The sequence below is a fragment of the Grammomys surdaster genome, unplaced genomic scaffold, assembly GCF_004785775.1.
Source record: "Grammomys surdaster isolate TR1022 unplaced genomic scaffold, NIH_TR_1.0 165, whole genome shotgun sequence".
Classification (NCBI taxonomy): Eukaryota; Metazoa; Chordata; class Mammalia; order Rodentia; family Muridae; genus Grammomys; species Grammomys surdaster.
Genome location: NW_021604613.1, coordinates 6,391,622 through 6,417,734, shown reverse-complemented (window position 1 = coordinate 6,417,734; position 26,113 = coordinate 6,391,622).

Below are 26,113 nucleotides of genomic sequence, written 5' to 3'. Positions count from 1 at the left end.
CTTCTTTGCACATACAGGGGCTACTTGGTAATGGGCACCAACACAAGTCTACTTCAGAACCTTCTTTAGCATTGTCTATTTAGTCTCCTTACCCCCTCGTTAACATTTGCTTCTCCATGATCAAATTTCCTCTAAAGATGACTTTGGGTGTCCCTATAAGTACTTCTATGAAGTACTACATAAAAGCACTGGATTTGCTGGAAGCTGATGTAAGTTAGTTCAGGAGATGAAATTGATCCTTGTCTCTACACCTGGCTCAGCAAACCAAATGCTCTGATGAATAACCCATTACCCTAATCCCTTCCTAGATTTTGGCTAATATTCTAGCCTTCCCAGGCACTGAGAGTTGCATTCTAATTTCAGCATGAATTAGTTACAGAGGACAAGAATATTAGGTCCCCAACAAAGGACTAGAATATTAGGTCCAAGGAAACTCTCTGGCAAAGAGGACAAAATGGTTACCTATAGTACCTATACGTATAGCAAGATTACATGATCTTAAAGTATCTGTTCTATCTATGCTAATCAAACAGGTATAATTCATAAATAAACTATGCATAGTTTGATACATTACAAATTTTGTTAACCCGAGATAACAAATGAGAAGACCCTTTGAAAGATTTGACGGGGCATATTAGACATGCGGAGAATGATGAACCAGTCTAACTTTATCTTAGATCTAAAAAAATTCTTCTTAAAGTAAGACAAACTAGGTTCTTTTCTGCCTATGACTAAACCTCTGATTATCAAGGATTAGGCTATATCCCACTTACAAATTTAACTGTACTGATTCTGTGCTGCCTGTTCTAGGAATGAAAAAAAATGCTTTTTTTTCAAAAAGTATTTATAACAATCTTGCAGCGATATTTTTACTTCAAAGCTTATATGACCATTTATGACTACCTTGTTATGACTCCCTGTGATTAGGGCTACTTTGTTATGCCTACCTTGCCACCATGTCGTTTTTTAGGGGGAAACTAAACTTAGGACTAACTTGTCATGTTTATGTTCTTCTTCCGTAACTCTGTCTATTATGCCCACCAGATTTCCTGCTTGAAAACCCCCTAAAAGTGAGCTATGAAAACCTAGCCTTCCTGATCTCCAATCCTGATCTCTCAAACCTGTGTTAAAGGAAGGCTGCCCATGATCACAAATAAAAAAATTTTCTTTAATTAATGGCTTAATTCATTTAAATTCATCAAGATGATTTGGATCAGTGGTCTTTTTCTAGCTAACTTTAAAGTTAAAAACCACTTGACTAAAAGTTGCAGACACTAATGTCTGCCAGGAGAAGAAAAATTAACTGCTCCCTAATTCTCTAAGGGTGGTGAGCTCCCTACTGTTATCTAATGCAGAGTGGTCAGCCTTGGAATCATATACATACAAACAACAATAGTGGACTCAAAAGTTGTGTTCAAAGGCTTAAAAGAGGGTATGTGGTGGTGGCTGGATGTAGAAACGTGAGAGGGAAATCATGTAATTCTATTTCTATTCAAAGTATATTTAAAAATAGGATCGATGATGATATGGATGACTCAAATATGAAAATGTATTGCTAAAGAAATGAATTGAGGGTCTAGACAAGAAAGTTTTCAAAATAAACTAAAAGGCTAGTAATATAAATGGATTAAAAATGCAGCAAGAAAAATGGATTGTAAATGCAGCAAGTGACTTCAAGAACATTGCAAAAAAATTTGGAAAAGAAAGGAAGAAACAATAACATCATCAACAACAAGGCAAATAAACAAAAAAGCAACCAGCCTAACAAACAAACAAACCAAAAACAGAGAAAAAGCAACAACATACATGTCCAAGAAGAACAATCAATTTCAGTGACAAAGGACATAGTTCAGGCAATAATACATTGAGACAATTTAAGGACAATTAATAAATATAAAATGTAATGAAAACTTCTATAATATCTGTGATATATTTAAGAGATAGAATATAATACTTTATGAAATAAAAGAAGCTGAGATAATGTTATAAGTTATTGATAATTTGTTCACTGACATTACAGTGGGAAATTCTAAAAACTAACCCAAGAATATACCTCTAGAGACAAGAGATATTCAGAAATAAAAAAAGTAGAAATATGTAGAGATGAAAAAAAAACAGGAAAAAAATTCAAAACCTGTAAAGATATTAGTCAGATTATTTCATCAGTAACCATACAATCAAGGAATACATACAGCTGTATATGTTGTATATGTCAAGTCTGAAATTAAAGAATGGTCAATTTAGATTGGTGTACCCTGAAAAGGTATCTTTTTTGTCTTTTATTGTCCTCTATAGACAAATAAAAATTTCAAATACAAGACGCTGCACTTCCTGACAACATAAGCAGTATTGCAGAAAGTTTTTAATAGAATACTAGAGAAAGAATGATAAATGCTTTGTGGACAAAAAAAATACAGGAATGAATTTATTTTGTGGCAAAAAGAAATAGACAACAATATGCCAGAAAGAATGTGGGCACATCTAACACAGTGAATTAGTAATCATTTATGCTATTAGAGGAGGAGGAAAATAACCAATAACCAATACAACAAGAAGAAAAACAAATCATAAGAAATAACATTCTTTTATCCTTAATAACTCTATGTACAAATTCAACAATAAAAAGACATAGACGCTTGCAAAACATCATCATAAAAAGAGGGATACACCATCCATTCTAAGAAATTTAATTAGACATTAAAGCAATCCAAAATGAAATGTGAAAGAAATTTTAAAGCCAGTATACAAAATAAAAAGAAACTTTAGCAATAATGTAGTGATTCTTATATCTGATATGCAGACTTCAAATCAAATTGTCAGAAGAGTTAAGAAGAAAAGCTAAATATTAATAAGAAAACCACTCTCCATCATGAAGATACAAAAATTATAGATATTTAAGTACCAGGCACTGGGCTTTCCAGTGTTACAAAACAAGCAATAAAAGTCATAAATTTCTCACAATTCTTGTATAGTAATTTAATACCTTCCTTTATTATGTAAGTAAGTCTTTAGAACTAAGAGCAAGAAAAAAAAATTAGATATAAATTACAGCAATAAAATGAACTGTACTTAATAGTTGTCTACAGAATTCCATTCATCAGAACAGTATTTTATATCATCATTTATGGAACAGAATGTTTGCCAAAATAGGGCAAATTATAAGCTATGAAAGGCAAACATACAAAATAATTAAAATATATCTTTGTATATTAGACTATGATAGAATAACATTTGGAATAATCAGTAAGAAGAAACAACACAATTACAGATTGAATAGTACATTTTTCAAGACTGAATCCTTGAATACTTCATGAAAGAAATTGAAATATTCCTCAAATCAAGTAAACATGGTCAATAATCTATCAACAACTATAAAGTTAATCCAATGCATGTCAACAGGGAAAATGGATAGATATAAATCCACACATTTTAAAAAATCATGGAGCTTTCAAATAACCCAATTATGTTTTTCAAAGCTTACAAAAAGAAGAAAAAAATCAAACACAATGTACCACCAGACACTAGAAAGAGTAGAAGAGAAATTAATAAAACAGATACTACAGTAACAACATATATCTCACAGCAGCAGGACTGCTGGAACAAAGACACCCAAATGCCAGCCTCCAGGATTCATGTCCTGGCAATGCGCAAATGAGAGATGGGAAGGATGGAGTACACAGTGGAAAGATGGTAGCAAAAATGAAGCCAAATGATTAGTACACTATGGAGAGACGTGGCACTGGAAACATGACACTGGTGAGGAACAAGCAGATAAGAAGAACTGGGCTGGGTTGCTGAGGAAGATGTCTGGGTCCATGGCTCTACTGCGGTCTCACTTCTAGGCAAATGTCTGTGCCTGTTTTGCCACTGAAGGCCTTCTAGAGGTTAGTGGCCTGGGCTTCTGTCTGAGACCATGTTGAAATATTTGTCCACGCTGATGCCAAGGGAACCAAACAGATTTGAGTATCCTGCCATGCTACCTGAGCCCATGGTGACATCCTGACCCTGTCTGCCACTGAGAATCATATCTGGTCCTCAGTTCCTGCCTGTGTCAACATCCAGTGCCTGTGTTACTCAAGACCATGTGGATGTTCGTGGTCTAGAATGCCACATGAGACCATGTGTATCTGAGCTTGTGTTGCTACAGAGTGACATACTTATCTGACTAACTGGCACTGTCACCTGAACCCATGGTGATGTTCTAGCCCATGCTGCCACTGAGGGCCATTCCTGAGTCTGGTGGTGTTATTGCAGCCAGGGTTTGTGTTGATTCCTGAGAACTCTTGTTACCACTGTACTACCTTAAGCTATGCTGATGTTCTAGTAGTGAGCTGAGATGACTCTGCCCCTTGTGTGGGTAGCATGGAAGAGCTGGCTCTGTTTCGCATGGGTGTGAGAGACCTGGTCTGGATGGTGTAAGTATGGAAGAGCTGGCCCTGCCCTGTAGGCATGAGCACAGGAGAGATTTTCCTGTGCCCCTCCAAGCAGGTGAGCTGGCACAAAGAGCATGAGAGCAAAGAGTTGGCCCCATCCCAAAACAGCTACATCACTCATGAGAGTATGTTCTACAGCACAGTAGAACTGGCCCTGTGACAAAAGCATGGGTAAGCTAGCAGGGTGTGAGCACAGGAAAACTACTCCTAGTGAAGTAAACATAGGAAAACTGGTGGACTGAGCAACTCAGCTTGCATTCAGGCTCAGATCCAGACCTCTGAGTTAGTTAACCCCAACATCTACTCTACTTATTAAATGTGGGAGTGCATGAAGGGGTATGCATATCAAAAGCTGCAGGATCCCCATGACACAGGACAATAGCAGGATATCTTAGGAAGTCTTGGTGAGAATTCAGTACTGAGAGTGTAACAGAAGCCAGAGCCTTGAACCAGATCAATGCCTCATTTCAATGAACATTTGGAAATAAAGCTGTTTTGGGAAGAAAGTATACTGCATGACACAACATAATACTCTGTAGCTTCCACAGCAAGATATTTTTGTTTTGTTTTGTTTATTTTTTGTTTTGTTTTATTTGTTTTGGTGGAAGTTTGCAAGGGCAGCAGACAGATGTCGAAAGAAAAGCATTTGGGTGGAATTTGGTGCAATATATGAAATTCACAAAGAATCAATAAAAAGTTTTTTAAAAGAACAACATATAAATCATCTAAAGGGATCATGCTAGAAAGTATGCCTTGGACACAAATCAGATATGCAGAACAGTGAAATAGAATAGAATAGCTAGAAATAAACCCATAGAACTAGGGACACTTAATATTTGCCAAAGCTGTCATTAATAGATATTGAAATATAACCTAGTTTTAAAAGAAGATGATTTCAAAAATGAATATTAGCATACAGAGGAATGGAGTTTGATCCATATCCTGAATTCTCTACAAACTCATTCCAAGTGGATAAACTCCTTCATCTTAAATGGGAAATGTGGAAAATTCTAGAGGAAAGCAGGATGGCAAGGCCTACCAGAATAGACAAGCATTGAAAATTCAAGAAAAAAAACACAGGGGAAAGACTTGGCAGTGTGAGCAAGCCAGAGAAAAACACTGTGTATTATGGTATATGAACAATTTCAACTTATGTGCATTTCAAGTATGTGCTGCTGATAAAGTTGCTATACTTCAAAGACGTGCACGCTTGATTTTCTAAGAAGTGACTCTTAGTAGGGCATATACTACTGAAACAAAATTCCAGACCTAGTAGTCATCATATCAGCATTAAAAAGCCCAGATGTCATTCATTTTATGGGAACCTATTGGTTGACAAAAGTTATCAGGATCCATCACTGCACTCAGCTGTCAGGACCAGCCTCCCACATGTAGGCTTGACTGGGATTCAATAGGTGACCTCTTTCCTTTTTGACATCCTCCAGTTTTAAAATGCCTTTTATTTTATTATTTTTTTTTATTTTTATTATCCCCTTCCAGGTCTGCTCTTCCACAGTTCCACATCGCATTTCCCCTCACCCCTGTCTCCAGAGGATGTCCCCATCTCCCACCCCACCCCACCCCACCCCACTTCTGCCAGGCTTGCCCACTTCCTGGGGCCTCAATTCTCTGGAGGGTTAGGCACAATGTATTTTATTTTATTTTACTTTATTTTATTTTATTTTATTTAAAATGCATTTATTTATTTATTTTATGTATGTGAGTAAACTGTTGCTGTCTTTAGACTTACCAGAAGAGGGCATATGATCCCATTACAGATTACCGTGTGGTTGCTGGGATTTGAACTCAGAATCTCTGGAAGAGCAGTCAGTGCTCTTACCTGTTAAGCCATCTCTCCAGCCCCATGTATTTTATTTTTAATTAAATATATTAATTGTGCAGGGGGCACTCATGATTGTAGGGACTCATGATTGTAAGCTATTATCATCACATCCTCTGGAGGCAAAGTTAGAGGCTGTCCTGTACTTCCTGATATAGGTACTCAAAATCAAACACTGTTTTTTTGTCATACCAGTACATGTTCTTAACTGGTGACATTACTCCAGCCCTTATATTATTTTCTTGTTGATCACTCACTGTAGTCTGTGTTACTCTTTAGGTAGTGATATCTAGGTGTGATATCTAGGTGTGATATCTGCCCAGCTCTAATACTATTAAGGCTTATTGTAGATTATAGATAGAGATAGAGTTAGAGTTAGAGTTAGAGATAGAGACAGAGACAGAGACAGAGATAGAGATAGAGATAGAGATAGATAAACATTTTGTGTATTTTATCTGGAAATTAAATCATCAAAGGAAAGAGAAAATCCCCAAACTAATTTTTGCTACAACATTTTCTTTTGCTATTATTTATACAATTGCTATGCTGCATGGTCCCCTAAAGCCCCTTTAGCCTTTTGATAGTTAAAAGAAATTGCCAGAGTACATGGTAAAGGCCAGGGTTATAAAAGCATCTATAAAAATATTTAAACATGTTTGATTTTTAAAATGTTTCTTCTCAGGCATAGCATTTGCTAGATTCAAGCCACTTCCTTCAAGATGAGTACAGTTTCTTACACCTGGCTTGGGCCCAAAGCATTATCTGTGGAAAGACCTTACTGTTTTAGTTGTACACTTATATTAGTCTTTGTGGAATCTGGGAAGCAATATTAAATTACATTTCTCAGTACCTTCAAGTTGCTATATCTGTAATTAGAGGCTTCTGTTCTTTATTGCACTGATCAGTAATGCAGCTCTATTCATCACCAGAGCCTCAGTTAATTATCCTTGCTAATGATTTTCATAGTGGAAAGAATCGACAGGACTCATTTGTAAAGATATTTTGCATTGAAATTATTGGATGGTATGACACCACAGTGAGCTGATAAGCTGTTGGTGGGATGCTGCTGTGGGAGATGATGACTCTTTCCCTATTATGTTAGCTATGATTGTGGAAAAGTTACAGAAGACTAAATGCAATGTAATTCTGCGTTTACAAGATTATAATACTCCAGGTGTGCAAGGAAGTAGGGAAGGAGTCAAGCAGAACACATGGAGAAAATTAAACTTCCTCTGCTTGCATGAACCAGTGGGGATACTAAGTTATTTGCTAGCCCATCTAGAACTGGATTTTAATATAATTCTTGTTTGATAAAGTGGTACTTCTACTTCATAATGTATTTAAACTTAAACCCATCTGATGTAGAGAAAATTAATCCCATTGTGATTTTTGTCACTAATGGTAAATAGAATTTCAGAATAAGTTATATGTTTATGATAGATATAATCTGATAATATTGAAGAATATTTCTCCTGAAAAAATGTTATTGTAAGTTTTTAGAAGCTATATAATTTTTGAGAGAGGGCAAATGATTTTTAGGCTCATGATATGTGCAGAAATTACTCTTGAATGGAAACAATTTTATGAATTATATGAATAACTTTTAGAGAAAATATAAATCTTTATCAATTTTAATATAATTTAATATATTAGAATATACTGAATGATCATCATCTTTCTTTTAAACAGCTTGTCTTATCATAACAGATGATAATTTGAAAAGATGAAAAGCAAAATATCAATGTCAATTATAGAATGACTAATGTCATTAAGTGATTCTAAAATAGGCTTGTGTGAGTCCACAACCAGTTTGTTTTCTTACATCCTTTTGAATTAGTAGGTGTTTGGAACTAGGAAAACAATTCACTCTCAGTTGGTGTTACTGTTAAATACTTTTAATATTGAAAAACTGAATAATATTCATGAAGTATAGATACAAGTTTTCCTTATTTTATGGGTTGTATTTAGTTACATTTATCACTTTATTTTACTCCAAATCCTCCCATATACTCATTCATCTGTACTCTGTTATTCAAATTTATAAATTTTACTTTGCTTATTGTTGTGATTTTATATATATATATATATATATATATATATATATATATATATATATGTGTGTGTGTGTGTGTGTGTGTGTGTGTACACACACTCACATGATTTCAGGGCTTACTACTTGGTATTAGATAGCCGATTTTGGACTGTTTCCTAGGGAGACTCTCCTGCTCTAGCATTCCTCCAGTATCCTATAGTATCTAGGGTTGAGGACTCAAGAGAAGTAACCCTTTCATGTTACCATGTCTACTGTTGTCATGTTTGTTCAAGACTTGAAGAACACCATAAGTTTATAAGACATTTGTAACAATTGAATTTCTGTCTGTTCATTTTAAAATGCATTTGATAATTACCATTTCAAATGAAAAGTTGAAACACTATGAGGAATTTTATGGCATAAAATGTTTTTTAATAGTCATATTCTAATGGGTCACTATAAGTCAGACTGCTGGATTCTCAGACTAGCCTTTGAGCAGTGAACTGCAGTTTTGATATGAATTAGTCACACAGTTGTCAAAAATATTTTCAGTGTCACCTAAATCAATAGAAGCACCTCCATATGTCTGTTACTTGAGTAGAATTTTTGTCCACTTATTCATTTATCCATGTATCAGCCCATTTAATTTCCAATCTCTTATATGTCTGCCAGTATTACTGATCTATCTATTGTGTATTATTCACATTATAAATCTTTCTACAATTTAGGATTTTAAGACCAGGAACATTTTATCTTTCAGTAATTGAACATAAGAAAGCCAATAAAGCTTAACCTAGAATTTGATAGTTCATGTGTTCCCCTAATTATGTGCAAACCTGGTAGCTAATGAAGCATGTTGAGCTGGTGAGCTTTAAGGATATGGACAAATATTTCAGGCTTACTGATCACATATAATGATGTGTAGATGTTTAATTTAACATGGTTTCCCATGTTATAAACCTACAAAAAACAACTTGTCAGAAAAAGATGACTTGAAAAAAATTATGTAACTTCTCTGACACTTTTTCATCAAATATAAATTCAGTTAAATAATACCATATCCATTACTGAGTTTATAACTATAAACTCAGTTCAAACAAAGGGTTAATGACCAAAAAAAAAAGAGTTCACTATCTATTAATACTTTTATTTTTTTAAATCGATTTTATACATTTTTCTTAGTGTTTCATATAATCTCTTATGCTGTTGAATGTTAATGCTTTTTAAGTTAAAAGTTCAGCTATGGACTGCACATGTGGCATTTATTTTTCCCTTGAAAATATTTATTATTTTCATTATATTTTTACACTATTTTATATTGTACAGATTCCTTTCAATTTTGTTGTTATTTACATTTTTTATATCTCACCTACTAATAAAAGTGGTAAATCAAATTTGTAATATGTAAGGACAAAGAAGAGAAAGAATTATATATTCATCCTGTCCAAAACATGGTGTACCACCAGAGTAAAAGGTGGGAAAGCCTCTTGATATGAAATTAATTTGGTGATTTCATGAGAAGATTATGATGTCATGAGGCAATAGTGATGGTGATCAAGAGGAGACCAATATTTAAACGTATATTTAAGTGAGGCTTGAAGGGTTTTGCACTTAGGATATAGATGAATAAAGAGTGAATAGTAAAAGCTTCACTGGTTGGTTAGGTTAGAAACATGGGAAACTTATTAACCTCTCAGGATCACAGTTCTTTTATCTGTAATGCAAAACGATTGGATTTTATGATATGTTTAAATATATCACAAAATATATTTAATTCCCTTGTAATTTTGTGTGTTTTTCTTTGCATTTAGTTTTTATTTTAATAAACACAATACTAAATCAATTCTTCATAGAGTTAGAAAAAGCAATTTGCAAATTGATTTGGGATAAACAAAAACATAGGCCAGCAAACACTATTCTCAACAATAAAAGAACTTCTGGGGTAAAAATGATCCCTGACCTCAAGCTGTACTACAGAGCAATAGTGACAAAACATACATAATATTCATACATAGACTGGCAGGTAGATCAATGGAATAGATTTGAAGATCCAGAAATGAACCCACACATTTATGATCACTTGATCTTTGACAAAGAAGCTAAAACCATTAAGTGGAAAATTTTTTCAAGAAATGGTGCTGGTTCAACTGGAGATCACCATGTATAAGAATGTGAATTGATACATTCTTATCTCCTAGTATATAGCGCAAGTACAAGTGGATCAAGGACCTCCACATAAAACCAGATACACTGAATCTAATAGAAGAGAAAGTGGGGAAGAGCCTTGAACACATGAAGACGGGGGAAACTTCCTGAAGAGAACACCAATGGCTTATGCTCTAAGATCAAGAATCAACAAATGGGACCTCATAAAATTGCAAAGCTTCTGTAAGGCAAAGGACATTGTCAGTAGGACAAAATGCCAACCAACATCTTGGGGAAAGATCTTTACCAATCCTAGATTCAATAGAGGACTAATATCTAAAATGTACAAAAAAAAACCCTCAAGTTATACATCAGAGAAGCAAATAACCCTATTAAAAATGGGGTTCAGTGCTAAAGAAAAGATTCTTAACTCAGGAAAATCAAATGTCCAAGAAGTACCAAAAGAAATGTTCAATATCCTTAGTCATCAGGGAAATGCAAATCAAAACAGAACTGAGATTTGACCTCACACCAATCAGAATGGCTAAGATCAAAAACTCAGGGGATGCAGACCAGCAGAAAAAAAGAGAATCAGACAACCTCGGGAGGTAGGACGTTGGTGGAACCCTCCAGAATGCACCAGAGACCTAGGAGGTGAGAGACTCTCAGAACTCAAAGAAAGGGACCTCAGATGAAATGTCCCACAGAAGGGAGAGGAAACTTGTAGAGCCACCTCTAGCAGGAAGATAGCATCGAGTGCGGGAGAGGGTTGCCATACCACAGTCAAAATTCTGACCCATAATTGTTCCTGTCTGAAAGAATTGAAGGGATAAAATGAAATAGACATGAGCCTAGGGAAAAGAAGTTTAAGCAACAGGCCCAAAGTGGGATCCAGCTCCAGGGGAGGCCTCAAAGCCTGACACTATTACTGAGGCTATGGAACACTCACAGAAAGGGACCTATCATGACTGCCCTCTGAAAGACTCAACAAACAGCTCAAAGAGTCAGATGCAGATATTTGCACCCAATCAATGGACAGAAGCTGATGACCCCTGTGGTTAAATTAGGGAAGAGCTGGAAGAAGCTGAGGAGGAGGGTAGCCATGTAGAAGGACAAGTATTCTCAATTAACCTGGACCCCCGAGTTCTCTCTAACACTGGACCACAAACCAGGCTGCATACATCAGCTGATATGAGGCCTCAAACACATATACAGCAGAAGACTGCCAGGTCTAGATTCAGTCAGAGAAGATCCACCTAACCCTCAAAAGACTGGTGGCCCCAAGGAGTTTACAAGTCTCATGGGGTGATGCGGACATCCTCATGGAAACATGGGTTTGGGGAGGATGTATAATATATGAAACAGTTGGAGGGTGGCCTGGGAGGGGAATAAAATCTGGGGTGCTAAGAAAGAAAGAAAGAAAGAAAGAAAGAAAGAAAGAAAGAGGGAGGGAGGGAGGGAGGGAGGGAGGGAGGGAGGGAGGGAGGCAGGGAGGAAGAAAAGATTAAAAATAAAAAAATACTCAGGTGACACCAGATGCTGGCAAGGATGTGGAGAATAAAGAACACTCCTCCATTGCTGGTGGGATTGCAGGCTTGTATGATCACTCTGGATGTCAATCTGCGGTTCCTCATAAACTTGTACATAGTACTACCTGAGGATCCAGCTATATACTGTATATATGCTGTATACTCCTGGTCATATACCCAAAAGACGCTCCAACATATAACAAGGACACATGCTCTACTATGTTCATAGCAGCCTTTTTTATAGTACCCAGAAGCTGGAAAGAACCCAGATGTCTCTCAACAAAGGAATGCGTATAGAAAGTGTGGTACATTTATACAATGGAGTACTACACAGCTATTAAAAACAATGACTTCATGAAACTCTTAGGCAAATGTATGGAACTAGAAAATATTATCCTGAGTGAAGAAACCCAGTCACAGATGAACACACATGGTATGTACTCACCTATAAGTGGATATTAGCCCAAAAGCTCAGAATAACCATGATACAACTCAGAGACCACATGAAGCTCAAGAAGAAGGAAAACCAAAGTGTGGTTTCTTCAGTCCTTCTTAGAAAGGAGAACAAAATGCTTACAAGAGGTAGAGGATCGGAAGGACTTGGGAGGAAGAGAGGAGTAGAGGAGAAAAGGGTGGCATGATCAGGTATGGCAGGAGACAGAGTGATAGGCAGAGGGTCAGTAAATGAACAGAGGTGTGTAGAAATGGGTGATAGGTACTAGGGGTAGCCACCAGAAAGTCCCAGATGCCAGGAAAGCAAGGAGCTCCCAGGACCCAACAGGGAAGATGTTAGCTGAAGTACTGAACAAAGAGGAGAGAACCTGTAGAGACTATATCTAGAGGTTAGGCAAGGCCACTGATTGAGGGATGGGGCCACCTACTCATTTCTAAATTTTAACCCAGAATTGCTCATGTCTAAATGAAATACAGGGAAAAAATGTGGAGCAGAGACTGAAAGAAAAGCCATCCAGAAACCACCTGGGGATCCATCCTATATATAGACATCAAACCCAGACACTATTGTGGCTGACAGGAGTCTGATATAGCTTTCTTCTCAGAGGCTCGCCAGAACATGACAAATACATAGGGAGATGCTCTCAGTCAACCATTGGTCTGAGTTTAGGATCCCCAGTGGAGAACTTAGAGAAAGGACTGAAGGAACTGAAGTGGTTTGCAACCTATAGGAAGAGTAACAATATCAACCAACCACACTTCCCCAACCAGAGCTCCCAGGGATTAAACTACTAACCAAAGAGTACACATGAAGGTTCCCATGGCTCTAGTAGCATATGTAGCAGAGGATGGCCTTGTTGGACATCAATGTGAGGAGAGGTCCTTGGTCCTCTGAAGGCTCGATGCTCCAGTGTAGGAGAATTCTAGGGCAGTGAGGTGGGAGTGGGTGGATGGGATAGAGGTTTTGCATTGGGAACACCGGGAAAAGGAATAACATTTGAAATGTAAATAAAAAAATTATCCAATAAAAACTCAAGAAGCTACATATTAACAAATAAAATAATTCAATTAAAAATGGGGTACACAGCTAAACATTAAATTTTCATCAAAGGAATCTGAAATGGCTAAGAAGCACTTGAAGAAATGTTCAGTATACTTAGCCATTAGGAAATGCAAATCAAAACAGCTCTGCAATTCCATCTTACACCCGTCTGAATGACTAAGATCAAAACACAAGTGATAGCTCATGCTTGTGGAGATGTAGAGTATTTGGAACACCCCATCAATGTTAGTGGAAGTGCAAACTTGTATAGCCACTTTGTAAATCAATATGGCAGTTTTTCAGAAAATTAGAAATCAATATACTTCATGACCCAGGTGTATCCTTGAGGATTATAAGGAATTCCAGTAACATGGATAATACCAAATTGTCAACAAAACATCTCAAATGTCTGACTGTAACAGTTTTCTTTATTTTAATCTGATATGGAACACCAAGCATAAAAAGATAATATAGGCGATAGCTAATTGTACTTTTGATTGTTTCTCTGGTTAAAGTAATTGTAACTAGAAATCTTTAAAAGGTGTTAAATCACATGTACATGTTTTAATTTTCCAAAATCAAAATTGAGTAACATCTACTTACCATAATTGATTATATATAAGTCCTCAAGTATTAACACTATTATTAAAAAATTGAGGACACCAAAAGCAATTTTTTATAATTTGACCTACTCACTCTCCAAAAATATCAAATTGTTGTCTCAAACTATTATTAGTAAATATATGTAATAATCTCTAAGCAACAGCACACCCTTTTGGAGCAAATCTAAGCAGATCCACAAAGATGCACTATCCTGTGGTGATGCCACATAATAGATGACTTTTTAAAACTTAATGATGATCCCATAGAAATTTTTAAAATTATATCTATGATTATTAAGCTCTTTTATAATGAGGCTGTTACTAAGTCTTTTTCTGATAGTCAAAACTTTAATAAGAATTCTGTCAGTCTCTCAGGTGTCATCAGTTAATTGTTCTTAGATAATAACTAGACCTTTTTCCACTTTAAAGTACACTCTAGGAGGTTATAAAACAGTTTGCTAAAGATCAATAAAAGGGGAACCAACAATGTATTATAGGTGTTAGGACAGAAAATAAAATACTATCTGGGCTCATCTACACAAACCTTTACTGATAACTTAGTTATAGTTTTAAACCCTTAGTGAACCTGTAGAGCCAGACAGGTAGTGGATGTTTAGTCACACAATCACTTCCAACAAATATGTATATAAGCATTCTTCATTATAAGCCTTTGTCTCAATTTAATTTTTGGTATAAACTTGTAACGAACTTTGCAATGTGTGATCATATATTTTAAAAAATATATGAATATTGAGGACAAAAGTATAGGAGTGCAAATGTAATGGAAAGATAAAACAGAACTCTTTGTCTTTACCTAATTAGGATAGCATATAAAGTAGAACCTTTTTTTCCTTTTCTCAAATAAAATAGAAGTTTTCTTCATACTTTTTTCTTAGATAACTTTCATAGGAAACCTTTTTACACTTAATAATAAACTCTTTAATAACTTTTTTAAGTGGCCTCAGACTTGTAAGCATAAGTCCGAGCCCAGCAGTTTTTGCTGAGACAAAACAAAAGCTGTTTACAAAATCTTTGGCTGTTTTTAGAATGAGGTACTAAGTGCCCAAAAATTGCAGCTTCTGGTCTCAAGGATCACAAAAGGCAGATCAGCTACAGTGGCACAGCAATCTAGATAGACAAACTTTTATTATATAGTAACCCCAATGTGAACAGCAAAATTGTATGGCCAATTGTTTTTGTAAGGTCTGTAGTCTGTCTGATATACAAATTTGTTATGGCATTTTCTTGGAGTCCAGACAATCTAGTATGAGCTCTTAAATGATACATGGTTTTTAAATTGGGCTGTATTTGTAAAATTTGAAAATTAACAATATCTAAAAAGGAAACAATTTCAAGTAATTATAAACCATAAACCATATATTGGCTATGATTATATCAATTGAAGGCTTAATTTTTTGTATTTTAAATAGTGGCTATAGCACGTATTTCAATTATTTGTACTGAAGTGGGGGAACTCAAGAGAGTAAACATGTAATCTAATTATATATATTGTCTTCCCATTAAATGAGCTTTCTACTAATACAGTAAACATACCTTTCATGGGCTATATGTATAAATTTATAAGAAATATAAAAGCATGTATAGAGAAAAACTGTAATAAATTGATCATGTAACTGATCAAATATCAGTGTTCTTTAATAATAAATTATATTATTGTTTGGAATAAGGAATATTTCATTAAGTTCTTTCTTAAGATACCTTTGTGATCTTGACCTATAATTTTGTATTAACACAGCAACAGTTTTAGAACAGGATGTTAACACTTCTTTTGGAAACAAAAAAATATAAATATATATTAATAATCTTTTTTATCAAAGGACTGTTACAAAACAGCCAACAACTAATTAATCTATATATCTACTAATAACAGCTTTTTCTATTTTCTGTAAAATTATTTTTCTTTTATCACCCAATTGTAGAAAGAAATTAGGGTTTGTATCTCTCTTGAGAACATTAACCAGAGGCTTAAACTCTTTTGTGGAGAGTTTAAAATAAGGTCTTAGCCAATTAGCATCTCCCAGAAACTTTTGAAAATAATTTAAATTAAGCAAACTATCTTTTCTTATTTGAATTTTTTGTGTCACAATTTATTTAGGAATATAACTGATGTTTCAGACATTGAAAAGATATGGTCTTTGGAAGTTTCTGGAGCAACAAGCATTCTCTAAAATGTTAAAGCTCATTGTATGATAGCACAGGCTTGTATTAAAACTCCTTTAGAGGGAACAACTAATAAGCCAATTGTGTAACAAAAGGAAGATGTTCATCAGGGACTGGTTTGAACCTAGATAAAACTCTTATTGAGATCTCTTTTATATATTTGGGTTTTGAATGACTTTAACTCTGAATTACCAGATTTAATCTAGCTTTTTATTATCAAAATTATAAATTTTTAATCATACCCAATAGTATATAACTAGGTCATACAGAGCATATTTATATTTTCAATACCAATCAAGAGTAAAAATAAATGCACATCTAAACAAAATTTTCTTACCTTTTTAGCAGTAATTATAGGAGAAAACTCCCTTTCACTTATCTAAGAACCACTATCAATTCCTTTACTGAAGAAGCCAAAACAAAACAACAACAACAAAAAAAAACAAAAAAACCCAAAAAACAAACAAACAAACAAAAAAAAAACAACTGTTGGCCCCCTTCCAAGAGCTGCTTATGAAAACAGTTAACTCTTCCCAAGATTCTTTCTGCTGGTGCCCTTCTCCTAGACAGAGAGCAGGGTAAATTATCAGCTTTTGCTGTGTAAATTGAGACAGCCTCTCAAGCAAGTTTCAAACTAAATTGAGCAAGCAGTTTTAACCAGTTTTTCTTTTAAAGATGAAACATAGACAGCAATCATTCATAAAAGACAAAGACAAACAAGTGACACACATGGACAGATTGGTGTATCAGTGACAGACAATAAACAGAGAAAGCAGAACTGAGAATCTCTCCTAGAGAGAGCCAGAGAGACTAGGGCTTCCCCCAATCATCTCTTGCTTCTCACAAGGGCTCTGTAATAAGCTTTTTGTTTCTCTTTTGTTAGCAAACAGAGAGCAGACAACTCTTTTCACTTTCGCCCCTTCTCCCTTTCATTTTCAAAGTTTAACTTCTTATCTCCTCCTTAGAAGGTATAATATTTTTTTAATCAATAGTCCCCTCTTGGGAAAACAACACTAATGAAAACAAAGAATTTTTAAAGATCAATTTTTCTTAACCTTAGTTCCTCGAGATCTGAGTGACTCCTTCAGTCCTGTCACCAACAGTGACTGCTTAGGGAAGGTATGTCCCATGTCTCTCTCTCTCTCTCTCTCTCTCTCTCTCTCTCTCTCTCTCTCTCTCTCTCTCTCTTTTCTTTTTTGCCTTTCTTTTTTACCCTAATTCCTTGTGTCCTGAGTTGACTCACTCCTTGAGTCCATCATGAATAGTGTCTGCTAAAATAGTACCTGTTCCCAATGCCTCCTATCTCAAGCCTCACCGCTCTGATCCTCCACAGTATAGGATCGTCTCACGGTTGGGTGGACCGTGGTGTCCTGAGTCAAAGCCACTCTTAGGTGGACCTTGGAGTGTCCTCTTGGGTACCCCTGAGAAATCCAGGACCATGCCTCTGGGAGTCACTTTAATAAGTGCTCTGTAATCAGAGTGCCAGGTACTCCAGGAAGTCACCATCAATGCTCCTGGAAAAACTTGGTAGGCCTACCTCCCTCTCTGAAGAGCCAGCGTCCTCTCTTCTGTGATCTCCTCGATCCCCTGAACACTGGGGGTGGGGGTGTGTGTGGAATGTCTCATCTTCAAGCCCTACAACACTGGGCACCAAAATGTCCTGTCCATCAGGGCATTAAACAGGGGTCTGGGGAGATCACCTGAAAGAGAGGATGGGGGAAACAGGCGAACACAAGGAACATGGCTTGTCTATAGGCTGATCAAACCATAATTTTTACTTTTTTACACACAGGTTATATACACAGAAAAGCAGGATGTGAGGAAGGGGATGACTCCGGAGCGTAGGTGTTCAGGGGAAGTACAGATATCTTCCAGAATAGAGTGTCAGTTGGGTGAAGGTTCAGGAGAGAGATCACTATGACTCTGCCCATGATGCACTTGTCCTTATCTAAGTTGGTACTATCCACCAAGGCTACCTACCTACAAGGTCTATGACTAAAACTTGGCAGCTTTCCACCAAAGCTCTTTGTTTATAATAGTTTTTAGTCAACTGTTTCAGTGTTTTTCCACAGAGACCCAAGACTTTGTGTTAGCAGGCATGCATGTCAGTGCTACTGCTGATTTTAGGCCTATAGCTGATTTTAGGCCTTCAATGTATAAGCAGGGCTGCCTCTGACACCTGACAATTGGGGAACCTGCACAGACCTTACCAAAGTCTCTCTATATATGTGAAGGTTATGCCACTTGGTGTTTTTGTGGGACTCCTAACAGAGAAAGCAGAGGCTGTTTCTGATGCTTTTTGCCTACTCTTCGGGATCCTTGTCTGCCTATTGGTTTGCTTCCTTCCCACTTAATATATTGAGAGGCATCTATTTTTACTGCAACTTGACATGCCATGTTGGATTGATATCTCTCTGAGAGGTCTGCCCTTTTATGAGAGAAACTGCGAAGCAGATTGGGAAAGTGGATTTGTGGTAGGAAAGGAGGAGGTGAAAGTTGGAGGGAAGGAGTGGAAATTGTGGTTAGGATATAATATATGAGAAAAAATCAATAAGCAAAAAAAAAAAACACAAGACAAATTTTTTTTGTATAGTTATTTGGGCAAAACCAAATAGACTAGAATTCAACACTTGTATTTTTTAATTGAATATTTTATATATTTTCCCATTTTCCCCTTCAAAAACCCCCTATTCCATCTTCCCTCCCCCTGCTTCTATGAGGGTGCTCCTCTACCTACCTACTTCTGCCTCCCTGCCCTCAAATTCCACTACACTGGGGCATCTAGCTTTCCTAGGACCAAGGGCCTCTCCTCCCATTGATGTCTGACAAGGCCATCCTCTGCTACATATGCTGCTGGAGCCATGAGACCCTCCATGTGTACTCTTTGGTTGATGGTTTAATCCCTGGAAGGTCTGGGGCATTGGGTCTGGTTGGTTGATACTGTTGTTCTTCCTTTAGGTTGCAAACCCCTTCAGCTCCTTCAGATTTTTCTCTAAGTACTCCATTGGGGACCCCATGCTCAGTTCAATGGTTGGCTGATAGCATTCCCCTCTGTATTTGTCAGGCTCTGGCAGAGCCTTTCAGGAGAAAGCTACATTAGGCTCCTGTCATCATGCATTTCTTGGCATCCACAATAGTGTCTGTGTTTGATGTCTGTATATCGGATGGATCCCCAGGTGGGAGAGTCTCTGGATGGCCTTTCCTTCAGTTTCTGCTCCACACTTTGTCTCTGTATCTCCTCTCTTGAGTATTTTGTTCCCCCTTTTAAGAAGGAGTGAAGCAGCCACACTTTCATCTTCCTCCTTCTTGAGCTTCATGTTGTATGTGAATTGTATCTTGGTATGATGAGCTTTTGGGCTAATATCCACTTATCAGTGAGTACACACCATTTGTGTTCTTTTGAGAGTGGGTACTCAGTGGAGTACTACTCAGCGATTAAAAACAATGAATTCATGAAATTTTTAGGCAAATTGATGGAATTAGAAAATGCTTGTATTTTAATTCTGATTTTCCCCTTGATTGTAATTCCTATAAGTAGAATGAAACTCCAATAGGCTTCCAAATTTACAGTCCAAAGAGCTCAAATTATTACTGTGCAAGTCAAATGATTCTGGTAATTGAAGACATATGCAACTCAGTTAGATATAAAGGATGGGAGATAAGAAATGAACACTGGTTTTATTTATATTTAAAACTCAGTAAGAGAATAAGAAGCCAGCTGAAGAAATTGAGAACTGTCCAATGTGGCATGAAGCTAACTCTGATAGTCTTTCCCAAAGGAAAATGAAAAGATTTTAGATTAATGGTTTCCAATGAAATTTACAGAATCAGTATGAGGAGGCCATACCTTTGATTATTTAATTTGCTTGTAAACTGGTTGAGTAATTTGAGGGAAGTATGGAATATGTATAAATAAAGACAAAGAAACATAATCAATAGGAATATGGAACATAAATAGAAGAAATATTAGATTAAAGGCATTTATTAAATTAGAAACCATATGTGTGTTTTATGCTGATATTGAACATTTATTTCCTTTCTGCTTAAAAGCAAAGAGTTGAATACAAAATGTCTTCCCCCCCTCCCAAGGTTTTAGGTTAAGCAAAGCATATAATATAATCTACAGATATGTAACACATGGAAAGATGATGGTGCATAAACATTTTAAATAATACAGGAAAAAAAGATCATTAGAGATTAACGGAATGTATAAGAAAATATATAGATATCACTCAGTGATGCAAAAGACTGTTTTTACAAAGTAGTAATGCAAGGATTTGAGAACATAGTTATGGTATCTCTTCATAGTTGTAATCTAGATTTCATCTGAGAATAAGTAAAATACAAAAAATTGGGGTAGTTTTGATTGAATCATTTGAAGTAGAATCCCACCTTAATCTGAATGTTTTGGGCTGGGAAGAATCACCTAAAATCTGGATCACCTGGTAGCAGCCTATAGAACACAGGATAAGTAAGGTTTTTTTCTTGATTAAGTTTGCTCTCACTAGAAAGTCTGGTCTTTCACGGACATCACAGACACTTGGGAGTCCAAATTATGCCAAAGACCATCTGCGATATCCAAACTGATAGACTGAACAACTATGAAATTTTTGCACTTTGTTTTTATGAATAGCCATTGTTCAAATTGCTGGACCACAGCCAATCTGCCATTCTAATAAATATAAATATTAGAACCACTAAAATAAATATTATATATTTACTTCATTTTATCTATTTAGTTTCTCTCATAAACTCTGATAAAAATAATGGTGAACAATTCTGAATATTTTAAAGAACAGCAAAGCACTTAATTAATGACTCAAGTTGAGACCAAGATGCAAGAATACCAGTTGCTAATATGAAGAATATAAGACATAGAAGTTTGGAAAGCTAACTGTGAAATGAAAAAGTAAGTATTGACGATTACTCTTCATACACACACATACACATACAGACACACACACACACACATACACACACACACACACACACACACACACACACATACACAATTTCAAAGTAGAAGCATAGGGCCGGACAGTAAAGTTCAGATAGTTTCATATTGCCTGAGTAATGACAACAATGGTAAAGATGTAAACAGTGAAATAATCTGGTGGCTGAATTTATTTACCTTATGCTAATCCCCAATAACTTCACAGTTGAGTTATTATTTAATGAATGGGGCTGTGTGGGCCGATCACCTAAGCAGCTATGGCTCTGATTAGCTCAGGCCACCATGCACCTAGGCCTGAAGCCAAGCTAGAAATGGCCAGCCAGAGACACTGGCCTGGCTCTTCCACCCACGAGACGCCGGTGTGGAAGATGGCTCTGCCAATCTTCCACACTGTTTCCACAAGGTTGAGCTGAGCCCAGACTATCCCATCAGTCACGTGGTACCCGGTAGGAATTAGATTGTGATGCTTAATAATTAACCAAAGGCCATATATATTTGATAATGATCAATAAACAAGATGCTCACAATTAACTAACCTAGATATAAGTTGTTACCCAAGATTGCTCCTAATACAAATGTGGTTCTCTATCCTCCTCCATCTGTTTCCCTAGCTCCTCCTTTTCCTTCTCCTCTTCCTTCCCTTACTCCTCCTCTTCCTCCCCTAACTCCTCCCACCTTAGTTCCTCCCAACTTGTGGGGAATATTTCCCACTACACTTCACAAAGAAACCAAGATATATTTAAGACTGTACCTCAATAGCTGAGCACTTAAATGATGCATCTTAAATTTCTTTGCTAATCTGGCTGCCTCCCAGTCTCATCTCAGGATTCTTCCATTCCATTATCATTAATCTTGTTCTTTGGATCCCTTCTTAATCATTCCAACTCATCCGACCTCCCTGAGCATTTGACTGACTCTCCTTCCTCTTCATAGCAGACATCACCTCCTATTCTGTATTCTGTCAAGCCACTGGGTGATCAGCATTTATTGACAAGGTAGAAAATATACGGTATAAACTGTTTACATAAAATTCACACAGGAGATTCTTCCTATAAGCATTACAATGCCATGTCCGTAAAAGATACTAGGGCAGAGAAGTTAGCCTTTGAATAACCTAAGAGTAAACTTCATACAGCATACAATAAACTGAAAAACAATTCTTCTAGAATAGAAAAAAGATACGCTATTAAGTTATGGCTGGGGGGAAAAAGCCCTCAACACACTCTATATGTTTTCCAAATTTGTTAGATTTAAACTTCAGTAACATAGGTTGCTGAGAAAAGAATTTCAATTGTCATGAAATTTTCTTGGATTAATGCTTTGCCATTGTTGCATTTTTTTGATACATCATCATTTTCCTTTAGACAGAAGTTATCAGAAACACCATTGTAGATGGAGACACTGGAAAATACCATATTCACTCTGTGAGCAATACCAGCATACTTTGATTCATACATTTATGTAAAGAATCACATTATCACGTTATAAAACATTAAGTATTCTAAATCTTTTGTAATTACTACCTATTATACAGAGAAATATGCATAGTATTTAAACTTATGAGTGAGTTTATGGAGGAATTATCTCAAATGCTTAATGTGGCAGTTAAAGTTTTCTAAACATTTGAGTTTTAATTATGATATATAAATTAATAATTGTTTTGTATTTTCTTTATTTTTTCTAATTGAATACATCCAGCAGAGGCTCATTTTAATATTTAAATAAATTTATATGAATTGCAGATCCATTTAGTTTTTGTAAGAATCTGGATAATTCTACTAAGTGAGCTTGTATCACAGTACTGCCTTGAGATGACACATTTTGTTATAATTTATACTAACTAAAAAGTAACACAAACACCCAACCCAACAAGTCTTCCCTCACCCCCAGGAAATATGACAGCACAGTGAAATGGGTAGCTAAGTTCTTGCTAGCAGATTGAGAGTCTTTAATATATACCCTGGATGTGAGTGATGACTTGAGGGAGTAGCCATAAAATCAATGCCATACACATGCACCTGTTCTTAGGAGTCACATGGATTGCTGTTTTCTGTCAGTAAGGGTAAAATCTCTTCCTCCCTCTTTCTTTCCTCATTTATGAAACATTTAATATTTTATGTACTTACATAGTTTAAGGATTGTGAATAACAGTATAATTACAGACTTTAAAACTCAGTATCTACATGTACCCAGCCTCACAGGCACTTAATGTACCTGGAAGTCCCCCACCATCTCAGAGGGTAAAGGTATGGGGGATGTGAGAAAACTGTGGGAGGGGGTGACTGAGAGAGGGGCAGTGAGCAGGATATAAAGTGAATAAATAAAATAATATTAAAAGAAATTCAATGCCTAATACTTGGAGATAATGCATAAACTATATATCATAAGAATAGTTATAATTTCTATTTCTTTTTACAGGTCAAGTCATTTTATATTTAGCAATTTTTATTTGGAATTAAATATTATAATTTTCACACACACACACACACACACATATATATATATATATGTATATATATATATATATATATATTTACTTATATCATTGCTACAGAAAAATTACTGAGGAAAGCAACTTAAGGAAAAAAGGGTTCATTTGGCTAATAATTTCAGCTGACACCTTCAATCAGGCCATGAAAAGTCCTGCAGCTGTATCATGAAGTAGTTGCTAACATTGCATACACTCTGTCAGAAAGGACAGTGTGGGGCATGCTGTGCTCTGCTTTTTTTCTCCTTTTGATTCAGTCTAGAACTTAATCCCAGGGAGTGATTTAATAAACTAGTAGACTTCCCACTTCAATTAATCTACTCTGAATAATCTCTAACAGACATGCTATGGCTTATCTCTTCAGTAGTTTTAGATTTTGTGGATTACTAATAAAAATAAAGTATAAGTATGGTCCTTGTCAACCTGACATGCAAGAATGTTACTATGAAGTTCTAACTTTCCCACTTCTTTTCTAAAGCCCTTTGGCCATCTCATAGTGAAAAATGCACTTAGTCCAACTTCAAAAGTCTCCACAGTCATTTTATAAAAATGTTAAATCATTGCAAACTACTCGTGATGTTAAAGAAGCACTCTCTTTTTTTTCCCTTTTATTGAAAAAAAAATATGTGTATTTCTGATACAGTATATCCCTTCCTCCAAGTTCCTCCTCGCTTCCTCTCCTATTGAGATCTACTTCCTTTCTGGCTTTCATTAGAAAAGAATAGGCTTCTAAGACAAAACAGCAAACTATAACAAAATAAAGTATGTTAAGATAGAACAAAACTATCACATTGAAGTTGGATAAGGGAAACAAAGAGAAGAAAAAGAGCCCAAGAGAAGGTCAAGTAATCAGAGACCAACTTGTTCATGCACTCTGGAGTTCCATAAAAACATTAAACTGAATGCTGCAATATATATGCATTGTACCTGATAGACACTTGTGCAAGACGTAGGCTTTCTACTTTAGTCTATGTGAGTTCATATAATCTTTTCTCAGTCGATTTGTGTGTATTCTTCTGATGTCTTCTATTTTTTCTGGCTCTTACACTGTTTCTAAGTCAGTCCTCTTCCACAGAGTTACTTAAGCTCTGAGGGGATGGAGTTGATGGAGACATTTACCACTGAGTAAATGGAGAGAGAGAGAAAGAGAGAGAGAGAGAGAGAACGAGCAATAATAGATAGATAATATATATATATATATATAGATAGATAGATAGATAGATAGATAGATAGATAGATAGATAGACATAGATATACACATAGACATTTAGATATACATATATAAATATGCATGTATATATATATACAGAGACATATATATACATATACATATATATGTGTGTATCTATATCTGTATCTATATCTATATCATCTATGTCTACATCTACATCTACAGCTACATCTATATCTATATCTATCTATATCATCTATATCTATATATCCATTTCCTCTACTCCTCCAAGTTAATCTTCAACTCCTCTCCTATTGAGATTCACTTCCATATATGTGTGTTTTGTGTGTGTGTGTGTGTGTGTGTGTGTGTGTATAATGGACTCTGAGTCTTTGTATTTGCCCCATTTAGTGTTAGAGGAAGCTTCACTGATAATGGCTAAATAGGGCATTGATCTATAAGTATAGAAGATTATCTTTAGGAGTCATTTTATTTATTCTTCCTCTTTTAAAACCAGTAGCATTTGGTTTTACACTAGGTCTCTGTTTTTTTGTTACCAAAGCAATACTAAGTATGGATACCAGTTTGTGGAATAGGCCTTAAGTCAAATGAGACAATAGTTAGTTACTCTCTCAAGTTATACCAACATGGCCCTAACATATTCTGTGAGCAAGACAATTCTGTAGATCAAAGTTTTGTGGCCAGACTGATTTCCAGAGTGGTTGCACCATTTTGCAATCCCACCCACAATGGAGGAGTGTTCTTCTTTCTCCACATCTCAAGAAGTGCATGCTGACAGGAGCCTGATATAGCTTGTCTCCTTAGAGGTCTGCCAGAGTCTGACATATTCAGAAGCAGATGCTCACAGCTAACCAATGAACTGATCAAGGGGTTCCCAATGGAGGAGTTAGTGAGAAGAAGCTGAAGGAGCTGAAAGGGTTTGCTGGCCCCAGGAGGAGAACAACAATGTCAACCAACCAGAGCTCCCAGGGTCTAAATCACCAGCCTGGGACCACATAGGGAGAGACCCATGGCTCAAGCTGTGTATGTAGGGAAGAATGGCCTTGTTGGGCATAGGTGGGAGAGGAGATCCTTGGTCCCATGAAGGCTAGATGCCAAATGTGAGGGAATTCAAGGGTGGGGAGGTGGAAGGGAGGTGGTGGGGGGAGCACATATGAAGAGACCTATGGCTCATGCTGTATATGTAGGGGAGGATGGCCTTGTCTGGCATAGGTGGGCGAAG